Raw genomic sequence first — 11,002 nt, forward strand, 5'->3', positions numbered from 1 at the left:
GTCTATGACGTGTTCAGCAGTCTGATGGCCTGATGGAAAAAGCTGTCTCTCAGTCTGCTGGTACGGGACCGGATGCTGCAGAACCTCCTTCCTGATGGAAGCAGTCTGAACAGTTTATGGCTGGGGTGACTGGAGTCCTTGATGATCCTCCCCGCTTTCCTCAGGCAGCGCTTCCTGTAGATGTCTTGGAGGGAGGGAAGCTCACCTCCAATTATCCGTTCAGAGCACCGCACTACTCGCTGGAGAGCTTTGCAGTTGTAGGCGGTGCTGTTGCCATACCAGGTGGTGATGCATCCAGTGAGGATGCTCTCAATGGCACAGTGATAGAAGGTCCTGAGGATGCGGGGGCTCATGCCGAATCTTTTCAGTCTCCTGAGAAAGAAGAGGCGCTGCTGCGCCTTCTTCACTGTTTTGTTTGTGTGTACTGACCACGTAAGATCCTCAGCCAGATGTACACCAAGGAACCGGAAGCTGCTCACTCTCTCCACAGCAGCGCCGTTGATGGTGATGGGGGTGTGTACTTCTCTGCACCTCCGGAAGTCCACTATCAACTCCTTTGTCTTTGCGACGTTGAGGGTGAGATGGTTGTCTTGACACCAGTGGGTCAGGGCGCTGACCTCCTCCCTGTAAGCCGTCTCATCACCGTTGGTGATAAGACCCACCACTGTAGTGTCGTCCGCAAACTTCACAATGATGTTGGAGCTGTTAGTGGCTGTGCAGTCGTAGGTGTAGAGTGAGTACAGGAGAGGGCTCAGTACACACCCCTGTGGAGCACCAGTGTTCAGTGTGATGGGGGATGAGGTGATGCTGTGATGGTAGATAAATACCTCCGCTCCTTATCTACTTTAAGCGGAAGGGCCAGTTCAGCATGGTCACTATCAAATATATTCTGCATGAAGGTAAAGAAATGGTTCCTCATTTCAGGCCTTTTTTCAAGGGAGTGAAAAAGAAAGGATTTTTTAATTCAAGTTTATAAATAAAACCGAATTGAAATCACAACAACAGTCACCTCAACTCACTTTCACTCATCTCCCTCCTGCTTTAATGACTACCGTCCGGTTGCACTCACCTTCATCATTTTGAAGTGCTCAAGTCATCTCTTCCCCCCAGCCTGGATCCATTTCAGTTCGCATTCCAGTCAAACCACTCAACCGATGATGCAATTTCAACTGCTCTTCACTCAGCCCTCACACATCTGGACACCAGAGACTCATATGTTGGGATGTGAAGTTAACCATCTGTCTGAGTGGTGCATTGACAACAACCTGTCCCTGAATGTGGAGAAGACCAAGGAGATCATCACAGACTTCAGGAGAACTCACACGTGCACACCCGACTAACCATTGACGGTGGTGCTGTGGAGACAGTAAGCAGCACCAAGTTCGTGGGTGTGCACATCTCAGAAGATCTCTCCTGGTCAAAAACACAGCACCACTGATCAGTAAAGCCCAACAGCGACTCTACCTCCTCCGCAAACTGAGGAGAGCAAGAGCATCAACCCCCATTATGAGCACCTTCTTCAGAGGCATTGTGGAGAGCATCCTCAGCAGCTGCATCACTGTGTGGTATGGCTCCTGCACTGGGTCCTGCTGAAAAAAGTTACAACGGGTAGTGAGAGCAGTGGAGAGGATTGTGGGTACTTCCCTCCCTCCAGGACATCTACTGCACCCGCCTCTGCATTACAGGTGACTCCACTCATCCATCCAACAGCTTCTTCAGTTTGCTGCCAACAAGAAGGAGACTGAAGAGCCTCCGGGCCAGAACCGGCAGACTGAGAGACAGCTTCATCCATCAGGCTGTCAGGATGCTGAATTCACTCCCTGCGCTCACACACACCTACTCCAGACCTGCATCCCCTCTTCCCTCTGAACCCCCCCAAACATACAAACTCTAAACCGCTGCCTTTTCACTGACTGCTCCACTCCCACTTGCATATGAACTTGCCCACAGTCACTATGATTGTATTGGACACTGCTGTTTAAATAATTGTATAGTATTGTGTTGTGTTGTACATACGACATTTTTTATCTTTATATTTTTAGTGTATACTGGGGGCCATGGGAGCATTGCAATTTCAAATTCCTGTGTATGACTGTACATATGGTCTTTGACAATAAAGCCGACTTTGACTTTATATTATAAGGGAGACCCTACAAAGACACATACGGAGAAAATCCAACAATCATATGACCCCCTGTGAGCAAGCACTTTGGCAACAGCAGGAAGGAAAAACTCCCTTTTAACAGGAAGAAACCACCAGGTTGTGATTGCTGCAGAAACGGCAGGTCTTGGTGAGGTATCCTAAATGGAATTGGTGCCACCCAGCTGTTGGCCATGAACATCACCCTTTTCATGACCTCTAGGAAAACTGTCTTCAACAGAAAGCCCCATTTTGTTATCAAATTCCAAGAGTGTATGCATTAACTGTAAGCGTTTAAGTGATAGGGAAAGCTTCCCACTCAGACTTGAACCCACAATTTTCCTTTTAAACAAAGAGTACGTGGACATGGACTGAAATAGGATGGGAGGTTGTTTTCAAGCACATTAGTGCGATAACCTTCCACAGTTCCAGGATTGTGAACATCACCTAAACCTCACCGATGATGGCCCATCCCAAGTCCAGTTTCTGTGCACATGGGCACCGTGGAGACCATTTCTCTGCTGCCGCACCTTATGGACTCTGAGTAGGTCCCCCCGCCCCTAAAAAAATACACCATCGTCAGTCTTATCCTTATAACCCTGAGAGAGCAACTTTTCCTGGATATTGTTGATAACTTGTCTACAGTTAGAGTGACACCACATGCAGTTTCAAGATAGCTTAGGAGGATAGTCTAATGACTTGGCTGCTTCCACCTCTTGCAGTTTCACAGGATCCTTGCTACTGACCTACTGACTGAGATGGCACTGACCTTGGAATGGCTTTGCTTCTCATTATGAACAAGCAGGTTTCAACATATACTGTACTAAAGCTTTGTCTGGGAGGAGCTGCAGGCTTTAGTTTGTGAACAGTTCACACTCTAGGCTCTCTATCTGGTTTAACACTCTTTGAAGCTGAAGCAGACGGCGTGGAATGGAGAGAGTGTAGACCCAAATGCAGACGATGGAGACATAGTGAGGATATTAACAAAAAGCTAGCCTTTATTCAGTACTGCACAAAACATTACAAACAAAAGGCATGAAGGGAACTAACAAAACCTAAACTGGGAAAGCTGAACACAAAACACTACAAAAAAGAAGAAATCTGAAACATGGCACTTGAAACCTGGAAACCTGGAAACACGGGGCAAGAGCAGCAGACGAACTGACAGCTGGGGTGGCTGTAGCTCAGGCGGTAGAGCAGGTCATCTACTGATTGGAAGGCTGGTGGCTCGATTCCTGGCTTCCTCTAATCTGCATGCCAAATATGCTTGGGCAAGGTGCTAACCCCAAATTGTTCTCCGATGCATCCGTCGGAGTGTGAGTGTGTGTGTGAATGTTAGTTAGAAAGCACTAAGAAAATGTGCTTGTGTGAATGGGTGAATGCACAAGTTGTGTAAAGCGCTTTGAGTGCTCAGAAGAGTATAAGAAATACAAGTGACAATACCAGGAATAATGCTAAATCAAAGAAAATACAAAACCGAGAAACGCACAAACACTGGGTCGCACACCTTGACACCACAACACTCATCCTATGGAAAGCCAGCGCCAGCTTTCAAAGAGGAAGTACGTCCCAATGAGCAGCCGGTGGGTTGAGAAAAAGGAGGAAACGAAGATTATTCCACCAAAAAGAAGGAGTCAAAGATTGAACCCGAAGCTGAAAATACCACAGGGAGATCAGAAGGTTTTAGTGTGGGCTTGTGCTTATAGGAGGAGGCTCTAAAAAGGACCCTGTATCATTCCAGCTTCCACAGCTGTTTTGATGATGATATCCCGTTCCATGACATTTGTTTTGCCAGAGGAAATCACAGTGAGTACCCGAATAGTTAGAGAAGTCTCCACTGACCCCCTTGTCTGCCCCGTTCAGCCTACACTGCGTGGCAATCCCAAGAAAGAGTGACAGGTGAAGAGGCGTCCTCCTCCACCAGGCCGTGCCAACCACAGCCAAAGTTTTGTGTGTGTCTGGAGGAATGATGGACGAAGATAAGAACTGTGTCACCAATTCATCATACACATAATCCTGAAACAGAAAAATAGCATTAAGTCTTCTAATAGTTAAACACAGAACCATGATTTATGTGCAGTTTTACTGCAGTTTTACACAGCTGCACAAACACAAGCGTGGCTTTACCAAGGGTTAATGTTACTCAGTTGCTCAATACTGGCATGTTGAATATAAATAAAATAAATAAAAATAAATGAGTCCGACAGTGATTCAATGAGAGCCTGTACAGAGTGTGACCTTGGTGTGGGACGGGGGTGAAATCGATATACTGGAACCACTAATCTCAAAGAATGTCTGACTGAAAATGTATGATTTAATGAAAATAAGCTGCATAAAATGAATAAAATAAATAATTGACAAACACAGAGTTTTAAAAGATGAACAAAAGTATTCCTCTGTATTTGAATTAAGGGATTATTTTACAATAAATGCTCAAATGAAAATGTGCTAAAGACAAATAGAGTTTAAGTAGAATGACATAAACTCAATTTGTCTTCAGGACAATACGTGACTGAATGTTTACATGTGATGTGAATGTGAACTCTTTATGTTGAGAATAAAAAAATGAAATGATTTTAAAGTTTAAAAGTTGAAACTTTTTGTTAAATCTTGTAAGTCAGATAGAGAGAGAGAGATAAGCGTGTTTAGACATCAGATTAAAATGAAGTTTGAGTATTATTCTTTATTGGTACAATAACTGTCACGGGTAACACAGTGCGTTTATTTACAGTGCCCAAAAACAGTCTCAAAACACAAAGTGAAGTGCAAAGTCCAACAGTGATCTTCTCCAAACTCCCAGTGGTGCGCAGGTGAGTTTCCAAAGTGATTATCCGAGTGCGTGTTCTCCTCCGAGAGCTTAATCCCGCGGGCTCCTTCTCTCCAACCTCCTGCTCCGTGTCTCTTCCTCCTATAAGCGAGCGACAACAACAGGTGAGAAGGCTAGCCGGCTAAAGCTAAGTTGGAAGTAATAAACACTCTTAACCACCGAGCTTCAAGTACAATCCAGCGTCGACTGCCGTCTGGACACGCAGTTAAATGCCTCAGCCCACGACGAAGGATGATTAGTGACAGCTGGGCGGCAAATTAGGTGCAGGTGTGTCAGCCGCTGGGTGGAGACAACAAGGGTGAGGCAGGTCGCCCGGGAAGGACCGTCCGACCATGACAATGACGGTGTGATTGAGACACTGCTCCACCACACTGGTCCACAAGATCGGTCCATGACACAGAAGCAAAGGCAAGTAGGAGTACCAAAACATCAAGCAAATGAGTGGAGAATCAACGTGATGTCATGTGATTAATATATTCTTAGTGCTTATTTTCTTATTATATTGTTTTATGTATGTTAGTGATAAAAGGCCACTTTTGACTCACAAACTAAGGGCTCAGCCAGGCTGAAAACAGGAAGTTAGTGTAGAGCTGTAAGAGCAATAAAAACAGGAAGCCAGACAAAAAGATGAACTAGTAACATGAAACCATGTGTGACGTGTAAAGGACCAAAGTCACACCTATGTGAGACACATTTTTAAATTCTAATGTCAGAGTTTCTGCAGCTGGCTTTGGGCTGTGCAGGGCTCTCTCTTCCGGAAGATGATTGAATAAAGAAATATAAATGTTTCGACCACTCTGAGTCGGGTTTTCTCTGTTCTGTCACAGACATCAAAGACTCGGGATCTAATAGTGACCACCTTCCTCACTCACACAGCATGAGAACACGCTGTCACACAGTTTTGGTACTCAGTCTGGAGCTGAACCTCATATCAAAGCAGCGTCACCAGTACAGAAAACCATTAAGAACAGATCATTCAAGTCAAACAAAGTTTGGACTTCCATGCTGTTGATATCTGCAAGTGTTTTTTATCCTTTTTCTTTCATGTGTCACCGTGTGCCACATGATCACAGATTTTGCTGCGAGACACTGTGTGGCATTAAGCCACTGAAAGAGAGAGTCGGGGAAATGAGAGACACATCTGGTCAACTGCAGTCACGCGTCCCTCGGGACCTCCTACGACCATTTCCATCACCTCACACTATTCATGTTTGCTGTTCATTAGGCAGGTAGCTGGGGAGCCTCATTTGCAGGCCAGAGTTTCCACAAATTGTTTCATCCTCAGAGGCCCACAGTGTCAACGTGATCACCATAGCAATGCCATGCAAAACAGGTAGAAATGGTTATGTTGCCTGTTAATTTTGACTTGCTGAGGCATTTGCTGTCTCCGAAGGGATTGTTAAGATTTTCTCTGAGTAAAAACACCCACACACCCACAAACTACACCCTTTTTGGCTCCTACCTCAAAGCACACTGTGTTCTGTTGATCTTATGTGCTGCACAATAATGTTTAACATTTAGTATTTACTGTCATATTCCCATATATCATTGTGATGTTGTTTATTCTATTACTCTTGTTCTCTTCTGCTTGTTTTCTTTTTTCTTTCTCAGCAGGTGATCCAGGTGATCGATAGATGCATTTTTTTTTCTGCCCATTCTGTTGGTTTTTGTTTTTTGCCCTTCTCCCCCGTCCCTCTTCTCAGCTGTTTCTCTTTCCCCCAGTCAAGTCTGTCCCGTATTCAGCAAGTGAAAATAAAATAAACAATAAAAGGTGAATCAAATGGACCATTACGGCAAGGCTGGGATGGTCCATTTGGTAAAGTAAATCCGTTGGGCATCTTTCTTTGCCTTTAGACAACAATTCTGATGCAAAAGAGCCAAACGGGACAGGCAAAAAAAAAAAAAAATCTCACAAACATTCATGTTTCATTGGCTCATCACACAGACGTGCAGTCACAGTACATCTCATCAATAAGTGTAGCATGGTGTCGGGTGGAGAGCAAGATGAAGTCCATCCATCCATTTTTCTTTCATCCATTTTTCCACTTATCCAGTTCAGGGATGCAGGTGGAGCCTATCCCTGTGCTAACACAGAGACAGCTGACTATTCGCACCAATGTCAATTTAGAATCACCAACTAACCTAGCCGCACTGACTGCATGTCTTTGGACTGTGGGAGGAAGTCGGAGTACTCCAGAGAGAACCCACGCAGACACAGGTAGAACTTCCAAAATCACCCTGAACCCGGGACAGCTTTGAGAAAATGCACAACATTCATCACTGCTGTCGTGCATTTTTAACAAACCCCTCCAGGTGAATACTAGATGTCTAGTTTTAACATGTTTTATCTAATGATATGTACATGGCAGACTTCCATACTACTTTCTGAATTATATTTTACTATTTTGTGCCATTCATTCTGGTAAGTATTAAATGTATTATAAAACGAGAAAGCTGCATGTGCATAAGAACAGGGCAATGGTGTCAGAGCTGGTCGATGTGCTTATATGTGCTTGTTCAGTTAGGCACAGACTGTGGTGTGTCTGATTTAACTTCCAGTTCATATAGACCAGTAATTCATTCAGTAAGTCCAGTCAGACAGTTCACTGAGGACAGGGATAGCTTTTCATTTTGACCAGTACACCATCAGCCCTACTGAGTGAATGAGCTACATACAATACTAGGTCCAAGGTGTAGTGGAAATTAGGTTTACATAGAAAACTGTATTTACTGTAAAGGTTAATGGTTAGCATTGATAAATAACTTCAAAATGGGTCGTAATAAGCTGTTACACCCATGATCTGTGTGATCTTTATTTTTTTTCATCGGTGGACAATCTGAAGTCATTAGAAACAAACAATAAAGGTAAAAGGAGGGTGGTGTAATTGGAAAAAAGCAGGTTAAAATTAGTACAATCTTTCAACCAGGTCATTTCTCATAGATCCCGATCTGCAGTTATTTTATTATTATCACTTAATTATTGAGCCTGCACCTGTTCAGTTTGCCTGTTTTAATAAATCAGATGTGGTAGAAGCTGACATCCTATTTTGATCATCAAGGCTTTCCTTTAACAAGAAGCTATTACAAGCTTCTTCACACTGCACTCCACTCCACTGGTACAACATTACCTATGTTGGAGAAAGTGATTAGAAAGAGACACCTTATCTGTTAAGATGACATATCACTGAGTCCTCATTTGCTTCCTAAGGCTCTGTTATGTGCAGATTGTAACTGATCTATAGCAAGTATAGTCAGTGGCATCTTTTCTGGCTTGTCTGTTACTCCCACTTCAAAGACTAAAGGCAACTCACAACAATCACACATTTGCACACATTAACGCACACAAATGCGTCCTTTAACCTTTCTTCAATGAAGGTATTAATCATTGTCAGGGTCAGGTTCTGGTTCCTGTCATCACTGCTTCACCTTCACAAGATAAAAGATGCTCATTTCTCTGTCATCGTTTTCCTACTGAACAGAGCACTCACTTCAGAGCACAACAACCTTGGCCCATTGTGGCCCAGCTGAGGTCAGGCTATCAACACACGACTGGACAGATTAGTCAGTCAGTCCCTCTGGAGACAGTCACAGATAACATCTTTTCTCTTGGAATTGCTCTGTCCTGCATTCTTCTGTGAAAGGCTTAATAACGTAGAAAAGTACTAGAAAACAAGCAGCATTTCTTCTTACAAACATGTACCTGACTTAAGTTCAATCAATAAGTGTTGTTTCGGACTTTGCCACAAGCTGCTGCTATATTGCAGTTAGACAACAGATCCAAAGCTACAAAGGCTCCTGCATTAAGATGAATCCAGTCCAAATTGGATGTTGCAGAGGAACAATGTGATCATCACTCCTTGGTTACATTGCCTCTCAACCGTTCCTCATTAGGGGCAATCACTTTGAGCAGTTTGGATGAACAGGCAGTATAATTCTATTGAGATTCAAGGATACACAGGGCAGAAATTAAAGGCCATTCTCTTACTAAATTTCTAAAAGCATATTAGTATAGGCACAGTCAGCTTGAGACCTGCTGAGGAGCTAACAGAAAACATGTTGAAATTAAGTGCTTTGAAATCAGGTGTGAATTCAGTCAGAGCCCTAAATGTTTTAAATAGATGTCACAGGATGATATGAGGTCGTGTAAATCTAGACAGATTTTTTATTTTTTATTTTTTTTGCTTACTGTGTGTAATTTCTAATAAACTTTTACCAAAACAAAAAATTCTGTTTAGGTTGGATAGAAGTTTTTTGTCAACCTTTTCTCTCATGTTTTTCTTGTTTGGCCAAAATGGATAAGGTAATAAATACTAAAAAAAGTCATTCATAAAAATGATCTTAATCGTTTGCTATACAAAAGCACAAAACAACTTATTCTGTTGTTTAAACAACACAACATCACAAAAGTTTTGGCATCAGAAGACAAAAAAACTTAAATAATGCAAATAAATAACATCTAGCTCTGAAGTGAAATGTGAACCACTTTATTTACATGATATTTGGAAAAATATTTTATTCAAGACGTTGAAATGATGAATAGTAATACAGAGAATAATATTGTTGTCTGACAGATGATTCTTTGCCAGACAGATGTATTGTATTATAACAGGGTGAATGAAAGATTTCCTATATGTGTGCTTATTACAGCAGTGAATCAGTCTTTTAGAAGCTGCCCTGCTGCCTGTCCAGTAAGTGGTGAAGACGGTGGTCAGGATTATACTTGATGGATGACCCAGGCTTCATCTAGTTTTTTGGGATTTGCATACTTGTCCCTTCCATTTACAGACTCCAGTACAAATCTCCATCCTTGAAAGTTTTAGTACAGCGCTTGTGCTCGCTGACTGGCGTCCTTTTCTTAAAGAAATCTACAACATCATGTACAGGGAGTGCAGAATTATTAGGCAAATGAGTATTTTGTCCACATCATCCTCTTCATGCATGTTGTCTTACTCCAAGCTGTATAGGCTCGAAAGCCTACTACCAATTAAGCATATTAGGTGATGTGCATCTCTGTAATGAGAAGGGGTGTGGTCTAATGACATCAACACCCTATATCAGGTGTGCATAATTATTAGGCAACGTCCTTTCCTTTGGCAAAATGGGTCAAAAGAAGGACTTGACAGGCTCAGAAAAGTCAAAAATAGTGAGATATCTTGCAGAGGGATGCAGCAGTCTCAAAATTGCAAAGCTTCTGAAGCGTGATCATCGAACAATCAAGCGTTTCATTCAAAATAGTCAACAGGGTCGCAAGAAGCGTGTGGAAAAACCAAGGTGCAAAATAACTGCCCATGAACTGAGAAAAGTCAAGCGTGCAGCTGCCAAGATGCCACTTGCCACCAGTTTGGCCATATTTCAGAGCTGCAACATCACTGGAGTGCCCAAAAGCACAAGGTGTGCAATACTCAGAGACATGGCCAAGGTAAGAAAGGCTGAAAGACGACCACCACTGAACAAGACACACAAGCTGAAACGTCAAGACTGGGCCAAGAAATATCTCAAGACTGGTTTTTCTAAGGTTTTATGGACTGATGAAATGAGAGTGAGTCTTGATGGGCCAGATGGATGGGCCCGTGGCTGGATTGGTAAAGGGCAGAGAGCTCCAGTCCCACTCAGACGCCAGCAAGGTGGAGGTGGAGTACTGGTTTGGGCTGGTATCATCAAAGATGAGCTTGTGGGGCCTTTTCGGGTTGAGGATGGACAATGCTTCATCACACGCGTCCAAGTACTCCACAGCGTGGCTGGCAAGAAAGGGTATAAAAGAAGAAAAGCTAATGACATGGCCTCCTTGTTCACCTGATCTGAACCCCATTGAGAACCTGTGGTCCATCATCAAATGTGAGATTTACAAGGAGGGAAAACCGTACACCTCTCTGAACAGTGTCTGGGAGGCTGTGGTTGCTGCTGCACGCAATGTTGATGGTGAACAGATCAAAACACTGACAGAATCCATGGATGGCAGGCTTTTGAGTGTCCTTGCAAAGAAAGGTGGCTATATTGGTCGCTGGTTTGTTTTTGTTTTGTTTTTGAATGTCAGA

Source organism: Copadichromis virginalis, linkage group LG23 (genome assembly GCF_057382275.1).
Source record: "Copadichromis virginalis isolate Kocher_CV1m ecotype Utaka linkage group LG23, C_Virginalis_male_GT1.1, whole genome shotgun sequence".
NCBI lineage: Eukaryota > Metazoa > Chordata > Actinopteri > Cichliformes > Cichlidae > Copadichromis > Copadichromis virginalis.